Source organism: Hemiscyllium ocellatum, chromosome 11, assembly GCF_020745735.1.
Source record: "Hemiscyllium ocellatum isolate sHemOce1 chromosome 11, sHemOce1.pat.X.cur, whole genome shotgun sequence".
In the NCBI taxonomy this organism is placed as follows: Eukaryota; Metazoa; Chordata; class Chondrichthyes; order Orectolobiformes; family Hemiscylliidae; genus Hemiscyllium; species Hemiscyllium ocellatum.
The window spans coordinates 88,846,473-88,864,561 of NC_083411.1; positions in this window are offsets into that span (position 1 = coordinate 88,846,473).

Below are 18,089 nucleotides of genomic sequence, written 5' to 3' on the forward strand. Positions count from 1 at the left end.
TTCTGCAACTTTTTACCATGTTTTCTGTTGTGGGGCTAAAGGTGCTTGTAAGGCAATGGATTTTCTGTTGTTGCAGTTGTCATCTTTCCGAGCTGTTAATGGGGCAATACTCAATTTATCAACAAACAGTTGTTGGCTAGTTGGTTTCATCTTGTAAAGCCTATCATGAATGAATAATGAATTCTGGCTGTTATGATACTATTGATTTTTGGTAAGCTGCAAGAGACTAACCCCTCGTGGATCGTCGCATCAAGTAACCGTAGATGAACCCAAAGCTTTAGTTAAAGCACAACTATAAATGTCTTCATCAATGTTGCAGCCGGTTTTGTTTCTGTTTGTTGGGGCTGCCTGGGTTTGTTTTGACAGGGACGTTCGACACACCAATTGCATCTTGAATCAGATCCGGCGTGCATTATGAATAATCATTAACAATTCCTCGGATTGTACGAGATCGTCGGTGCGGGGGACTTTTAAATGTTTTCGTGACCGATTTTCTACCTAAGCGTCAAGACTTGCAACCTTCGTATTACAATTTAAACATGAGAAAGTCTAGGTACTTGTTAGAGAGAAACCTCTTGGTAACAGGCTCGGCTATTCACTGAACAGGAAGCGAATGCTTTTTCTCCAGTATTGCTGCAATGTGTCACTGCGAGGTACGGCGGAGAATTGTCTAAGATGGTCCTCAATTATTTTAAAACACCTTCTACCCTCTGGTGATCTTTTTTTTTGTCATTTGGATTTGCACAACTCCTACGAATTGGGAACAGCACCTTCATCATTATTTAATGAGATGATGCCCAGATGTACCCTTCAACTAACGCGTAAACCAACATTACAACATTCAGTTGTTCACACATTTCAAACGGAGTTTACCATATAATCCTCATGAGGTGCTTTTGTCTCTGAAACATATTTGGGCCTCCGTTCAATATTTCATTTACCCTGACAATGCTTCGCCGCTCTGTGAGCCCTGAGCGCTCCGGGCTGCTTGAAGTGACTCAGTCAGAAACACTATTAAATCATTCAACAACAACCAAAAAAACACACACACACACACAGTATCGCCTAGTAATTCCTGCCACTGGCTACCCCCAATGCACGGGATACATTTCACTTCATTGCTGTCCGTTTAAAATCTCTGATAAGGCCGAAGGAAACGGTACTTTAAATAGAAACTTGGAACAGTGTTGACTGCACGTTGGAGGAGAAAGCAACGATTCCAGGCTGTGGAATTACATTGAGTAGTGATCACATCGTTGGCAATTCCCGATAGATAAATTGATCTTGTAGTTCTTTCTTCTACGCCTCCTTTCCTTCTTTTTAGGCTATTCTCTGCAGCATTATAGAGTTCGCGGTGTGCAAGGCAAGTGAAAATATGTAACGCTCCCGAAGTTGTTGCGGGGACTGACTGCAGGAATCTTTTCTATCATCATCTTCCACCCCTGTCTGCTGCTTTTCCCATCCTGAATGACTAACAAGGTACGGGAGGAGACATTGCACGCCGCGGGCCTGAAACACGGCAATATTCGGACTTTATTTTACCCCTGCCAATTTGTGGAAATCATTAATGGAAGTAACACGTTGGAAATTAATAGATTGCATAGTGGAAGATGACAAGCGGCTAATTAGACTTATATGATTAGGATTGTTTTTACTATTCATGAAGGAGATTGAAAGAGGAAAACTCCACGGGAATACCAATTGACTATCGTTCGGTTCTCATCCACCTCACCACCTTAATGTGTGAGCAGTTCCCCAGTGCGGGGGGGAGACCATCCTGTCGGCCCTAACCAGGGACATGTTTGCAAACCTGACGGCAAAAAAAAAAGACACAGCTAAAGCCTTTAAATTATACATGTGGGCTCAGTGATATAAAAACACACACCAAATTCTCCCTTGTTCACACCCTTCCTGAGTCATTTGGAAGGAACACGATTTTTAAAAAAAACGCTGCCGTATATCCCCTGGGCAATCATTCAAAATTACACCGAAAAACGAAGTGTGGGAGAATTCGGCGACCCATTTCAGTCTCTGCTCATTTGTAAACGCACGTTGTCCAATTGTAGACGTTTTTTTTTATCGATAGGTTAGATGTGAAATGTAAAATGTTGGAGCTAGTTCCTATTTTAAATTGTGCTGAACCCCAGTTTTTTTTCGCTAAAGGAATATAAATAGCCTCAAAACAAGCCAAGTCTTACTGTCTTCACCATTCGATGAAGATTCGCAAGGCTCGCTTGTACTGGTTGGTATTTTTTTTAAAAAAAGAACATCTTCAGTGAAAGAGATAAGCCCAAACCCTCCATTGCCTACTCGATTCTGCTGACTCTTTTCTTTCCATGGAGCGGAAAGCACATTTTCATAAATAGACCTTGGTGAAGTGATGACTATAAAAAATTAATGAAGTCTGAGTCCTGAGTGGAGCCTCGGGGCCATCGGAGAATAATTTAACCACTACATTATCATCGCTTTCTGTACTGGACGCTTTGTGTCTCCGAATTAGGCACAAGCAGCTCGTAACGTTCCAGCCGCGGTCTTATCACAACAACAAAAAAAGATACAACAACAAAAAATAACAGGGGGAAAAGAACAAAAAGTCGAAAAGATACCATTAAAAATGAACCCAGCTGGTCGCGTTTAAGCCAGTCGCGTAGATACTTTTAAAAGTTTTAAATGCACCCAATACAATATTAATCAACCGAGTTAATATAAGTTAAGATTGTGTTTTCTAGCACAGTCCCCGTGCTGACAATCGGGGTGCAGACTTGCAATCTCCGGTCTACCAGTCACTATTTGAAGAGGTGCGATCCCAAACCGATTATTCAGTTACATAGCGAGGATGCTAGGTAAGGGGAGAGAGTGTTTCATTCATTTCCCACACGTGACATCCAGCTGGCGCGATTTCTTGATTTGTACTAAATGCTATTCGCTGCTTCAACCTGAGCATCTTTTGTGAAATGGCGAAATAATTAGCAGAGGAATAATATCATTATGCATCCTAGTATCTCGTGTGACTAGAACAATGTAATTAGCACATTATTCAGCGATAATAGTTTAATTGGCAACAAAATTAAGCACAATAAATTAACTGTGCGCTAGAGACTCTTCAAGGCGGAAGCGATGGAACTTAATCTCTTGTCAGTTGGAAAAGCGAATTCAAAAATGACTGAAATGTTGTCTTCTCACGCACTGCCCTCTGATCGAGGTAGTAATGGGCCCCTTTAAAGGATGTTAGCCACTATAATGCGAAATGTAAGTCGTAACATGCACTTTATTTCCAATGTTATTTAACATGTTGCTTTTTTGAAGGAGAATGGAATGGTACTGAGAGGAAGCATCTTCAAGATGCTTACAGATAGATGTTCAAGATTCCGTACAGCAATTTGCTTCGCAAAGTTCTTCAGGTCATGAAGACATTTAAATGGAACCAGGGAGGAACCATAGGGCCCATCGACCTTTCGTCACGTTAGAGAACCATTGACTAATTTGATGAAGAAGAGCTCATTGTTGCTTTTCCTTCGGAGTTGGAAGTTGTGCCGATTATTTCCAGTTACGTTTACATGATCCTACCTGTGCCCTCTGGTGCGCGGAGCTTCAGCCCATTAATAGTTGTGCTAGCTTGTATAAATATAGCTTCCCTCCTCTGTTCTTTGGGATGTACTGTACATCTTTATTATAGGAGTTCCCAACATCATGAATCACCCCGGACTAGAAAAAAAAAGCGCGGGAAAACCGATAACTATTGATTGTGCAATGTCTATCTTGGATAGTACTTGAGATCCCTTCAGCTGCAGTCATATTTCAGTTAAATTGGCGAGTTTCCATAATTAACAAATTCATGGCCAACTCATAAGTTTAAAAAAATCGATCCCCGATAAAAGTCGCAGTTTCCTTCTGATGTAATAAGTATTCTTGTAACCATTCCCGCTCTATGCAACTTTCCAACATGACCTATCACCGTCAGAGTAATACAATTCAAGTATTTATATAACGAAATACAGATCCCATCTCTTCCACCTAATGTATTATTTATTCCTGAATTTATTTTTAATCTGGATGTCTTCCACTGATAATTCCTTTAACATTGTAATTGCTGGAAAACCACTATTATTATGTATTCCGCGTGTTTTCATCTTTAACCTGTGATCGAGTTTGATTTTAATCGCTCATTTGTTCGAATATAAGCACGGATCTTACACGACGACAGATGAAATAATTCATGAATTTACACGTGACCGAACGTCATGTTGTTGTCGCAGGGAATCGAAAGCAGTGGGATATATACAAAGTCGGATGTATGGATAGACTTTCTCGCACATGCACATTTGTAAAACGTGCAAGTTCGTGATTTGTTTTTCACCTGAATTTGTAATGAGACCCAGAGCAATAACATTTGTTTAATGACCGCCTCTTTCTCCAAATACAGGTTTTCGCTCATAATTAGCAACCGTACATTACAATTAATGCCAAAATATAGTTAGTGAGCATGTTAATGCAGAGGTTTTAAGACTGGAGTCTCACATCTGCTAAGTAATACCGCCAAGGCCAACAGTGAAGTTTGACCACTGAAACTGTGTTTTTCGTGTGTATTTCAGTCAGACAAAAATTGAATGACAATGATTTTTATGCCTTATTATATGAACATTTCAAGGTGGTAGATGATACAACTGCTATCACCATGGTGGCTAGCACATTTATTTTGGTGAAGATTGTCATTGCAGTGATCAAGTTACAATAAGCTATTCTCCCACCCACCCCGCCCTATAAATTGTCAAATGACCTATTCGTTGAGTGTCTATTAACATAGGCCGTGACACTCACTATTGCAGTGCCCTAAGTAATCAGTCATTGATAGAAGGCCTGAGTCGAACCGTTTAGTGCTTTGGAGAGCTTATTGCTCAAAACAGCTGTCAGTTTCAGGTGATGACCTCTGGCCAGTTTACTGTTCAAGAAGGGTCACAATAGGCCAAAGCCAGTGACGTGGAGAGCTCGCGAAGGGAAGGCGTGCAGTCCATTACTGCATAGCTCATTTGTTAAAGGAAAATTGGTCATCCAATCATAGCCAGGTTCATGGGTACGGGCCTTCGACTCAGGACCTTGGACAGCTCATTACGGGGTTCAGGGCCGGGTGGGGGGAGAGAAGTCCGTTTAAGCTTTGTGGACTTCAGGAGCAAATTGTTGTCATGCAATTCAAAGTAATTATCGAACATAAATAAAATGCTTCACTGTATTTTTCTTCAAAAGGCTTTATTAAGAGTTTTACATGTCAGTTAAGGGATACATTTTACAATACTGTGTGGGCCTTTATCGTTCCTTCAGTATGATTTAAACAAATAACACACACGTGCAGCCAACTAGATTTTATCAAGTTATCTGGTTTAATGCAAAAACTCTTGTTTCAATGCAGCCATATGATCAATATGACCCTGTTTTAGCACTATTTATACAACGTGCACGTATTTAGTACAGACATTTTTCGTTTGCTCTCGCCGCTATCTGAAATAAGCAATTCTAACCGAGAGACGCTGCTCTGCTTCACTGGCGATGAATATCATGTGAAGAAATGTCAGGCATTAAATGTCACAGCAGATCCCCCAAATCTACAGTCATTTCAATATCTTATTTACTCATCAATCTCCGGCGGTGGCGCCAATGTTGTTGACTTTCATGCGGTCTGAGATTTTGTTGGTTTAGCATAAAAAATTAATAGCCGAGTTTCGGGTCCTCTGGCATACTCATTTCTTAAATAAATCCACCATTTAGAAAGATAAATATTCGGCTGTTTGAAGATGACCTCCTCTCCACCGGTGGCTACGGGACACCAGTCAGTCCTGTCCTGGGCGACCAGGAGAGATGGTGCTACTGCTGAGAAACACCCATTGAACTGTCTCTCACTTCACCAAGAACTGGTTCCTGGCATTACAGTTATATTTCAATTCATCAACAGTTTACCACAACTAAGGTAAAGGCTGGGACTAAACGGTGTTTCGGCTTCAGTTTCCTTTAACAGAAACACACGCATGCAGTAGATTCAGCGTTTAAAATAGTTACTGACGGATGCCCTTACAGAACCCTACATTAAAACGTGATGAAACTCACAGTGGTCCTCCCCAGTCATCGGTCACCCCCAAGTGTTATTTAGCGGATTTTAAAAATAAAGACAATTGTTTTAAACTAGTGATGAATCTGATCTGAGCACGAGAGGGTAGGAACCCCCTCCCCCCCCCCCCCCCCCCACAGTTGCAGTATAATCCACTCTTGTGATGGAAAATAATTAAAAAGCTGAGAAAATATTGATTCCTTTATTAACCTTTTTTAACCTGTGCTGCGCATGCAGGAAGCTGAGTGAGCATTCTCATTTACAATTCTCATATTTTTTAATGTAATATTCATTGGCGTCGATGATAGCATCGAACTGGCTACTTTTTATTTACTAGTATCTGATGAAAAAAAAAGACACCTTGCTCCTTTGGCAGCAGTGTTTGGGGTATATGATTAGACAGTGTGTCTCGAAATTCAGCAGGACCCCAGATGACACAGTGATCTTTCATGTCATTAGTTTGTATATCTGCAAGACGAAACGCCTGGTGTAGTGGCAGATTTAGGTTGTGGATCAATATTCATAAGGACACGTTATTGTATGATTGCTGCATTATGTTATTTTCTGCACCGCAAGTGCACGGCCCACTAAGACAATTAACGACTCCAAACAGAATGCAGCGTTGAACATCAAACATTTCTTCATCTTCAGTATTTGAAGACACCTCCTTATAATTTTACCTGAGCATAGACTTGGGGTTTCCTATGCTGCGTTGAACTGAAAGCAATTCGCGTCCCCGAGGCTCTGACAACTAATTCACCCAAGTGTAAAATCCAGAAAGGCGCACGGATGGACACCAGGTGAGGAACTATCAACCCCTTTTATTCTTTGCCGGAAGGCAGGTTCCAACTCACGGCGCCGCGATCTCCACCCACAGGTAGGAAGATCTTCAGCCCAGACCAGCCGAAACGGAGACAGAACCAGTGCTGTTGACACCAATCTGACCCATAATGGCCATCCAGCCAATCTGCCGCTTCCAAGCCCAGTCCCTATTGGCGTGATCACTTAACACCTTAACCTGCCTATTGTAGCTTGGAGCTATAGATAGTGATGATAGAGGCACCAAATTTCCCTCCATTACAGGACTGACCACGGCAAGAATGACACATGACTAATGGCCACAGAAGGGAGAAGCTCAAATTGGAGGGGCATTTAACAAGGGGAGGAGGAAAGAATGTTTTACATCCTTAGCCAGTCTAAATGGCTGCACGAACAACACTTTACTGTGGAAGTATTGTGACTATTATTTTGGAGCTCTTATTTTTGCACAGGAAGTTTACACAAATGTCATGAAATGAAGGATCAGTTTTTGATGATCGTGGATTGATTGTAAGCTTTGGACTCTTCGTTCTTCGTTGAAAAAAAGGAATGGGATGCTTTACTCCCACCTGAACATGCAGATGAGGGTTCACTTTGAGGATTGGTCTGAAATTAAACTGAGCCGAATCTCTGTACACGCAGCCGCCCTGTGCCAGATGTTGAACCCACTTAACCCTCAGTCTGGTGGGCACTAAGTTCTTTCATATTTCACACTCGGGACTCCTAGTCAGCGAGGAAGGAATCAGAGTCTAGGACTTCGATCTGTAACCGCTCATGAATGAGACATCGGTTTGAGACCCTCCCTTAAAGATTGCCTCGTCAGCTTCACTCGGTAAAACTGAAACTTGAAACTACCTGCTGCATGTGAAGTAAGCTCATCAAGTTCAGTTCCCGGAAACCCTGGGGGAGCAGGACAGCTTCTCCCCAGCTGATATTTAAAAGGAAATGAATGCCACTCGCCAGTCCCCGACCTCCCTTTAAATCTGACGCGCTCCACTTCCCTGTGAGTGCAGGTACAATGCCAACAGCGACCCAGCAATGGTTTCCTCTTCCTTGTTTGAATTTGCCACCATCCAGTTATAAAGTCCAAACCCCGACGCCCAGTGTCAGGGGGGCACCCAGCCTCATCCCACTGATCTCCCACAACTTCTGAACCCTGAAACAAATTTGTTTGTTTCCTCTAATTATGCTTATAATTCCTAAAAATGATTTGTTTTCAATTCACTCTGGCATTCAGTTTCTGGAAATGGTGAGACTAGTTGAAAAGGCAAAAATGTTACAGATCGAGTTGTCGAAGCTTGCTATTAAAATAACTGAGGGATCTTAGAAACATAGAAAACAATTACTACCATTTGATACATTTGATCTATGAATGGGAACATCTTTTCCTAACATATAATAATTTCTTATTGCATTATCAAAGACATTTTGAATATTCCACGTTAAATGTCACCAAGGCTTTCCAGTTTGGGACTTTGCCAATATCTGTGATATTAAACAGTAAGATACTCTGTTCACATTTTCCAATACATCAGCATTTATTCAGCCTTGATCAGTCTGCTTCTTAACAGTTCTATAGTTGAAACAAAAGGAAATTTCATTTTATCTTTTAAGGAAAATAGTTGTACAGAACAGTACCCACACCCAATTAATTTGGATAAAGGACAATTGAAACTAACCTGAATGCACCTGAAACATATCCTTCTTTCTAGATTCACCAAATTTGCATTATTTGGAGTGCACTGGTTTGTTGGTTACCAGGAAATGTGTCAGGAGGAGTAAATTTGTGCACTCATAGAATTCCATGAAAAGAGGTCATTCAGCCCATGGAGTCTGCACTGACCATCCAAAGAGCATCTCACCAAGACCTACCCTATCCCTGTAACCCTGCATTTACCATTGTTAATCTATTTGATTTGCAGATCACTGAACACTACTGACAATTACAGCATGGCCAATTTACCGAACTTGCACATCTTTGGACTGTGGGGGTAAACCAGAGCACCCTGATGAGACACAAGGAGAACATGCAAACTCCACACAGTCACCCCAAGGTGGAATCAAACCCGGCTCTCTGGCGCTGGGAGGTAGCAGTGCTAACCACTGTGCTACTGTGCCACCCTGCAGCACCAACAAGATCTACAGGGGCTTTAAAGAGCAGTCATTGAGCAGAATCTTATGAGGCACTGAGTGGTGAGATGATTGATGGAATAATCTCTAGATGTTCACTGAGTCCGACGCTGATGTTATGTATGTCTAGCCACATGTAGCACATTTTTCTCAAGTAACAGCAGCTGGTTCACACCTGATGTTTATTATTGCTTGTTAAATGCCTTGTTAATTCACCATACAGCAAGCCATTGGGAAAACGCAACATGAAAATCAGTGTGGTTTTTTGGCAAGTTTGCAATTTGTTCTTCAAAAGTTCAACTTGCTGCTTGTTCCAAGATAATCTCCATGTTGGACACTGAGCACCAACATCTCAGGAATGCTCCATGGACACCAGTCACATGGACCTCATGACCACAGATGCATTGACGTGTGCTAGCCTCAATGAAACTTCATAGAATATTGCATCCACTTACAGGATATTTCTGCACTTCAGTGTTACACCTCAAACTGCACAGGCAACTAACCTTTAATGCTGTAGCAAGAACACATTGTGCTTAGGGGCACAAACCTAGCTCATGGACTGACCAGGCTGCAGGTCTGGGTTCTTCACTTGCTCTCCTACTGTTCAATCACTCTGAGCCTACGTGGATGCTGGCAGCATCTCTACCTTGCAATATCTTGCATTAATTTTTGCACATTACCCCCACAGCCAGAGATTCCAGGCTCAAAATACTACTGCTGTGCTGTGCCATTTAGCGCAGACATATAACCAGGAAGCTTGACATGGTTGTCAATGGACCTCAGTCCAATCAAGAAGAAGAGCCATCACACAGAGGTTCCTAGGACATTAAGTCAGTTGCTGCCTCTAGTACCAGCCCAGGCTCTGCTTATGGCAGAGTAGGGATTCTCTGATGATGAAGAATGAGGGTCAAAATACTTGGCAGCACAATACCAGTGTTGACCTTTTCTGTCCTACTGTGGATTGCTTTCCTCCGGCATTGAAGGACAGTCAACTGTTACTGAAGATAAACTGGGTGTCATCGCTATTAATGTCGGTGCAGGCAGGGAGTTTTCCCAAACACAGATAGTGTACAAAGTGAATTGTGTTGTAGGTTGAGGTAGGTGAAATCAAGTGGGGAAGATGTTACATGCAATAGTGAGATTAATGGAACATGAGCCTTGGTTGAACATTGGTCTATTAGCAGAGATGGAATGAGTGTAAGGTATTAGAGAAATGATGGAAATTGCTCTGGTAGAATGAAGAAGAACATTGACCTGTTTCCTAATGGATATTCCTCAAGATGATTCAGACTGTTCTAACCTCAGAGCAGATTGGCATGATCTGGTATCTGGCTTCCACATCTGGTCCTTGGCAAGAGGAAGCCCTGCCTGTGCACCATTCCATCCAGGAAGAGTTCAAGGACCATGTGATTTCTCTTATTTGCTAAATCTAGGGCAATTCTTTATTCCTGAAGAAGGGCTTATGCCCAAAACGTCGAATCTCCTGTTCCTTGGATGCTGCCTGACCTGCTGCGCTTTTCCAGCAACACATTTTCCAGCCTAAATCTAGGGCAATGTCAAGAACTGTGCAAAGCAAGTTCAGGCTGACAGTGCGTGCCTGGGTGTGCAATGGCCTTTATACTCTGGTGTCGGCGCCAGGGTTGCCAGTCAATTTGTGAATCTCCAGTGAGTGGTGAATTGTTTGGGAACAGTGCTTAGTAATATGGAGTAGAAATCAGACGTGGTACTCTCCATAGGGCTGAAGCATCAATAATTGTGATGAGTTTGGTAAGATACAACAATTAAACTCCCTCAACCTTGCAAATTAATTACTCTACCAAATTCAAAGTAGCTTGCACTTAGCTAAAGAATCATAAGATTCAGTCTGATGTCTTCAGACATAGTTATAGAGATTAGCTACATAGTTTAGGCAGCTTCAGAGATGTCAGATAAAGACCTGCTCTCTGTGTATCCAAATGTGACTGAAGGCTTTGTACCAGTCCCAGGACTGGCAGGAAATGAATTACTCCCCATTTGTAATTTTGGATATTACTTGATCTAATGTCAACTGAGGCAATTGTGACTCAACTAAATCTACCATTCACTTGCCAGACATTTTAAACTAATCCTAGTTTCATTGATTGTTGCAATTAATGTTCATTATCTAGACCATCTATGTTGTAAGAATTAAGATGTGATTCATTGTTGTGCGCTTTTGGAGACAAAAGGAAGCAATGTATACCTGACCGGCACATGTGGCAGAAACAGTTCTTTTTTACTTCACATCTGGATCTTACAGTCCTCCTTAACATGAAGGTGGATGCTCAAACTGTACTCCATAGAGTCAAGTGTCTTTTCAATGCTTAGGTATTTAATCTATCAATCCCATAGGTTTGACAGAAGCCTCGATCCTTCAAAAACATAGAATAAGCAACAGGTGTCAAGGACCACTGCAAACTCTCTCCATCCTGCTTGCACACTGATATGCATCAGTGGACCATTGTTTTGCTGCTATTCCCAGTTAAAAATGCTATAAGTTAAAACACATAATTTTCTTGAAGGATCCGGAAAAGGCAAGGTAAGATCATACATGCACTTGTACCAGTATTATCTGAAAAGCACAATTGGGATATCAGTAGCTGTTTAACATACAGATATATGCATCTTCATCTCAGTCTCCTTTAACATTGGAGCACTGTCAATCTCAGCTGAAAAAGTATGATGCCTGTCACATTTTGGGTGTCATTGGCTTGGCCAGCATTTACTCCCCAGTACTAATTGCCCTGCAAACGATGGTGGAAATTATCTCTTCAATTACTGCAGTCCTTGGGGTGTAGGATACCTACATTGCTATTAGAAAGGGAGTGCCAGTATTTTCATTAACAGACATGAAGAAGCAATGACATAGTATCGAGCAGGGATGATGTATAGTTTTAGGGGAACTTGAAGGTGATTACGTTCCCATGTATTTGCTGCCCTTTTCTTTCTAGGTAGTAAAGAGCTACTCAGAAGGATCTGGTAAAAGAGCCTCGGTGCATGACTGCCATCATCTTTTAGACAATACACACTGCTGCCATGATGCCACTTGGTGGTGAAGAGACTGAATATCAAAAGTGATGGTTAGGGTGCCAATCAAGTGCGATACTTTGTTCAGGATGGTATCAAGATTCTTGAGAGTTGTCTAGCCTCTTATATGCCTCTTGTTTAAATGACTGATCCAGTTCAGTTTCTGGACAATGGTATGTCCAGGGTATTGATAATAAGAATTCAGTGATGGAAGTACCATTGACTGTCAATAGGCAATGGTTAGATTGTATCTTGCCAGTTATGGTCATTGCCTGATACTTGTATGGTACAAATGTTATTTACCAATCATTAACCCAAGTCGGGGAGTTGTTCTTGTCTTGCTGTGTATGGACATAGACTGTTTCAGTCCCTCAGGAGTTGTGAATGGTGTGAATGTAGTGCAATCATCAACAAACATCCATAATTCTGACTTTATGATGTAGAGGAGGTCATTGCTGAAGTAGCTGAAGATAGTTGTGTATAGGATACTCCTCTGAGAAACTCCTCCATTCTTGTCCTGTGGCTGAAATGATTGACCACCCCATAAACACCTTCCTTAATGCTAGGATAGCTCCAGTTCCCATTGACTAGAGTTTTGCTGCGACACCTTGATGCCATGTGCCTTGATATTGAGGGCAGTACCTCTCATCTCATTGCCGGCGTTTCAGGTAGTGATATCTTTGATTTTATTCACAGAGTGGATTTCATAATGAACATTGCTACATACAAACAGGCCTACGAAATTCAAGTGTCATTTCTTCCAAGGTACTGAGGTTCCGCAATAATTGCCATAATACCTCATTTATATTGTGTCTGACCCTTGTCCACAACAAGCAGACTAATACATGATTACTGAAACGTATGTTATGATCTGTAGTTTACATTTGAATATAATTAGTAATATGTTTATTGTTTTATCTACAATTTTGCACATGCCTGTATTTTGTCACTTTTAACAACTAAACACCTTTATTTATATTAGCTAACCAGCAAAACAGAACTTTTAATTATTACTGCATTGTTTCACAGATGTTTTATTTTAATTCAGATGTTAAACAATGGACTTCTCTGCATGGTACAGTGTGCCAAATATAATGCATGGCTTTAACTGAAGGAAAGGAGAGACTGCTAAATCAACCTTTGTCATTCAACTACTACAATAATAACAATAGCCAAAACCAGCAAGACTGGATGAACTGGTCAGTTAGTTCAATTGGCTGGATAGCTGGTTTGTCTTGTAAAATGATGGCCAACGGCATGGGTTCAATTCCCACACCAGCTGAGGTTACCATGAAAGATGCTTCTCAATCTCTCCCCTTGCTTGAGGTGTGGTGACTCTCAGGTTAAGCTGCCACCAGTTGTCTCCCTTTAATGACAGAGCAGCCCTGTGGTCTGGTAAGATTATGATGACTTTACCTCTGTCCAATTAATTATGTGGATTTAGTGTTCAAAGCTGCTGTATCTTCCTATATGAGTGACAGCACTTCAGACAGTAATTTGTTATTTGTAAAGTGGTTTGAACCTTAAAGTATCAGTGAATACTTACATCAAATGAACTGCAATGGTTCAAGTTGATGATTCATCCCTAATTTCCCAAAGGCAATTAATTTAGAAAAATGTTTAACAAGGTGGTGTTCGCATTTCCCAGAATACGCTGCAGGTTAGTATTTGAAAAAGAAGATTGAGCTAGCAGCCGCACACCTTTATCCAATCTGTTTGGCATTTAGTTCCACCTTAAATTTTCACCACTGACTGTTTTCTTTCCTACTTTCAGAAGAAAATAGCTCATTAGTTTCCATGTGAACTGCCAGACCTTTCGGTCATGCTTTCAGTTTGTGGACCTCCTACAATCAGCATGACTCAGAAAAGTCCCATACTGCCAAGCAACCCCCACCTGGATGCAACCATTCGTCCTTCTTGATTTCCAGTACTTGTGCAGAAAACACCCTTTGAATTTGATAACATAATTGTGACAAAAACGGATAATGAAAATTAACCATTTTTGTCAACATTGTATCAACAACTGATTCCTCGATTGTTGATCATAAGAAACACATTGGAGCCATTTCTTCTTCTTGCTTTTATAAATCGCATGAACATATCCCATATTCTAGATTGAAAAAAAGGTCTCTTCAGAGGCAATATTTCTCATAAATACTCTGGTATCTTTCTGTTATAGGAATCAATCTATTCAATTTTTTCAACTTCAAAATTGTGTTTGGTAGAGACAGACTTAGGGGTGCATTTATACTGGAATGGGAATCATTGTAATAGGAGTCCAATTTGTTAGAGTCAAAAAGTGTGGCACTGGAAAAGCACAGCAGGTCAGGCAGCATCCGAGGAGCAGGACAGCTAACGTTTCAGGCATAAACCCTTCATCAGCAAAATCAAGAGGGAAGAGATTAATAAGAGGTTGGGGCTGGGGCATGCGGGGGAAGGTAATTGGAAAGGCAATAGGTGGATGCATGTGGGAAGTGATTGTGATAGGTCAGTGGGGAGGGTGGAGTAGATAGGTGGGAAGGAAGATGAACAGATAGGAGAGGTCAGAGGGCCGTGCTGAGTTGGAGGGTTGGATCTGGGATGAGTTGGGGGGGTGGGGGAGGAGAGATTTGGAAACTAGTGAAGTCAATGTTGATGCCATGTGATTGAAGAGTCCCAAGGCAGAAGATGAGGTGTTCTTCCTCCAGTTGTCGGGTGGTTTGGATTTGGTGGTGGAGGAGACCCAAGACTTGCATGTCCTTAGGGTATGGGAGGGGGAGTTGAAGAGGTTAGCCACAGGGCAGTGGAGCTGTTTTGTGTGTGTGTCCCACCTATCTGCTCCACCTTCCCCACAATCTATCACAATTACCTCCCATCTTCAGCCGCCTATCACCTTCCCAGCTACTTGCCCCCAGTTCCACCCTCACCCTCCTCTGCCCCCTTCCTCCCACATTCCTGATGAAGGGTTTTTCCACGAAATATTAATTGTTTTTCTCCTTGGATGCTGCCTGACCTGCTGTGCTTTTCCAGCACCACACTTTTTGATTCTGAATCTCCAACATCTGCAGTCCTCTCTTTGTCCAATTATGTTAATATGTTTAAATTACTACACTATCCAATTAAAACTTGCATCCTACTAGTTTTAGAGTTGAAAACTTTGTTGCTGGAAAAGCGCAGCAGGTTAGGCAGCATCCAAGGAGCAGGAGAATCGACGTTTCGGGCATAAGCCCTTCTTCAGGAAACTAGTTTTAGTCTGTATCTGAGAACTGTATATGGTTGCTAAATCTAATTTACTTGTAATAGATTCAGTCGTTAATGTGCTTTATTTTGACTTATTTCCAAAGAATTGTGAAGGGTATGATTGCAGTTGGCTTTATTCGATTGACAGTCAGTCAGGGAATTTAAGACAAGAAGGAGACTGAGCTGAATGAAGTCTCATCATAATGTTAGGTCAAACAAGAAAAATGTAATCACTTTGCAACAATCAGTATTACATTGAAGAATAGCACAAGAAAATATTGCATGTGGATATATTGCAGAAATAAATATTGAAAAATAAATATCCTATTGAATTGAATTGAATTGAGTTCACTTACCTGTGTAATGTTAAGCTGGTTTATTGTTTTGTACATCTGCATTAATTGGAACTAGAATTCAATTTGACATCATAAACATTCACTCAATCAAGAAAGATGATGATGTCATTTGGCAGCATGTTCGTCAAAGCTAGAATATGGAGACAACTGCTAACTGTTTTCTCTGGTGTCTTGCTACATTTAGATAGGTACCAGGAAGACAAAGATACTAGAAGGACAGTGAAGAGGGTTACTTCAGATTACAACAAGATCTGGACCAGATGGGCCAATAGGCTGAGAAGTGGCAGATGGAGTTTAATTCAGATTAATGCGACGTGTTGCATTTTGGGAAAGCAAATCTTAGCAGGACTTATACACTTAATGGTAAGGTCCTAGGGAATGTTGCTGAACAAAGAGACCTTGGAATGCAGGTTTATAGCTCCTTGAAAGTGGAATCGCAGATAGATAGGATAGTGAAGAAGGCGTTTGGTATGCTTTCCTTTATTGGTCAGAGTATTGAGTACAGGAGTTGGGAGGTCATGTTGCGACTGTACAGGACATTGGTTAGGCCACTGTTGAAATATTGTGTGCAATTCTGTTCTCCTTCCTATCGGAAAGGTATGAAACTTGAAAGGGTTCAGAAAAGATTTACAAAGATGTTGCCACGGTTGGAGGATTTGAACTATTGGGAGAGGCTGAACAGGCTGGGGCTGTTTTTCCTGGAGCGTCGGAGGCTGAGGAGTGACCTTATAGAAGTTTACAAAATTATGAGGGTCATGGATAGGATAAATAGGCAAAGTCTTTTCCCTGGGGTTGGGGAGTTCAGAACTAGAGGGCATAGATTTATGGTGAGAGGGGAAAGATATAAAAGAGACCTATGGGGCAACGTTTTCACTCAGAGGGTGGTACGTGTATGGAATGAGCTGCCAGAGGAAGTGGTGGAGGCTGGTACAATTGCAACATTTAAAAGGCATTTGGATGGGTATATGAATGGGAAGGGTTTGGGGGGATATGGGCCAGGTGCTGGCAGGTGGGACTAGATTGGGTTGGGATATCTGGTCAGCATAGACGGGTTGGACCGAAGGGTCTGTTTCCATGCTGTACATCTCTATGACTCTATGACACCTCAATTAATAATGATGACAGTGACAAAATTAGCCCTTGGTGTTGAGTTTTTAATTCACCCATATCATTACAATAAATGTGATTACTCACTTGTTGACATTTTATGAGATTATAGTGTAAAACAACCAATGTTTTAAGAGCATAGAAGGAGATAAATACTTGTATTTGAACATTGTGCTTGCAAAGTCACTGTGAACCTGGATAAAGTTCAAAGAATGTGTGTTTCTACACATTTGAATGTATTGCAGTTTACCATCACTGAGTGGAATCATGGATCTGTGAACCTGAGTCAAGAGGACTTGGATCATACTGACTGATTTTCCAAAAGCTTCTAACTGAAATGATAGGTGGCAATCTGCTGATATGATGAGCAATCTCTGCTCAGAAGACAGAGAGAACACAATATGCATGCAAAATTCAGCTATGCTCATATAAATAAAGTATGGATGCTTCAAATTTTCTTCCACATTGTGCTTTTTCTAAACTCATTTAGCTTTGTTCATAGTAATATAGGAACAGGAAGAGGCCATTAAACCCTCTACCCCATATCAGATCTGTGGCTTAGCTCCATCTGCCTGCCCTGGTCTCTTCAAAATCTTTGTGATAATGCTGTCAAATTAAAAAGGTTACTTTGTCCTTGGCTTTTTTTTGAAGAGAGGTTGTAAAGGCAGATGTGCTGAACAGTCCATGTTTACGAGGCCAGTGTTTAAAAAAACTGTTTAACAATGGAAGGGGAGTGGCCAGTTCTCCCAGTTCAGGCTTTCCAATTTTTTATTAGCTCCTTGAAAGTGGAATCACAGATAGATAGGATAGTGAAGAAGGCTTTTGGTATGCTTTCCTTTATTGGTCAGAGTATTGAGTACAGGAGTTGGGAGGTCATGTTGCGACTGTACAGGACATTGGTTAGGCCACTGTTAGAATATTGTGTGCAATTCTGTTCTCTTTCCTATCGGAAAGATGTGAAACTTGAAAGGGTTCAGAAAAGATTTACAAAGATGTGTGAGTCCAAAAGTGTTGCAAGCTTCAGTAAAAGATTCCTCTGACTTTCTCTAAAATCTCTCTCTGGATGTTGTTCCCTCCTGCCTGTAAGAACCTGTGTTTGTATTTACCATTTTACCAAGGGGTATGTTTATGGGATGCTATTATTATTGGAACAGTTAATTAATAATAGCTACTCTATTGGATCGGTTAAGTTTTCTCTAAATTCTGCTTTCTTATGTTCGCATTTCAATTAAATAAATTCTGTTTTGCTTAAAGTGGAGTGGTTTGACAGTTGCATTACACCTGGAACACCCACTTCATATCTGCCTTTAAAA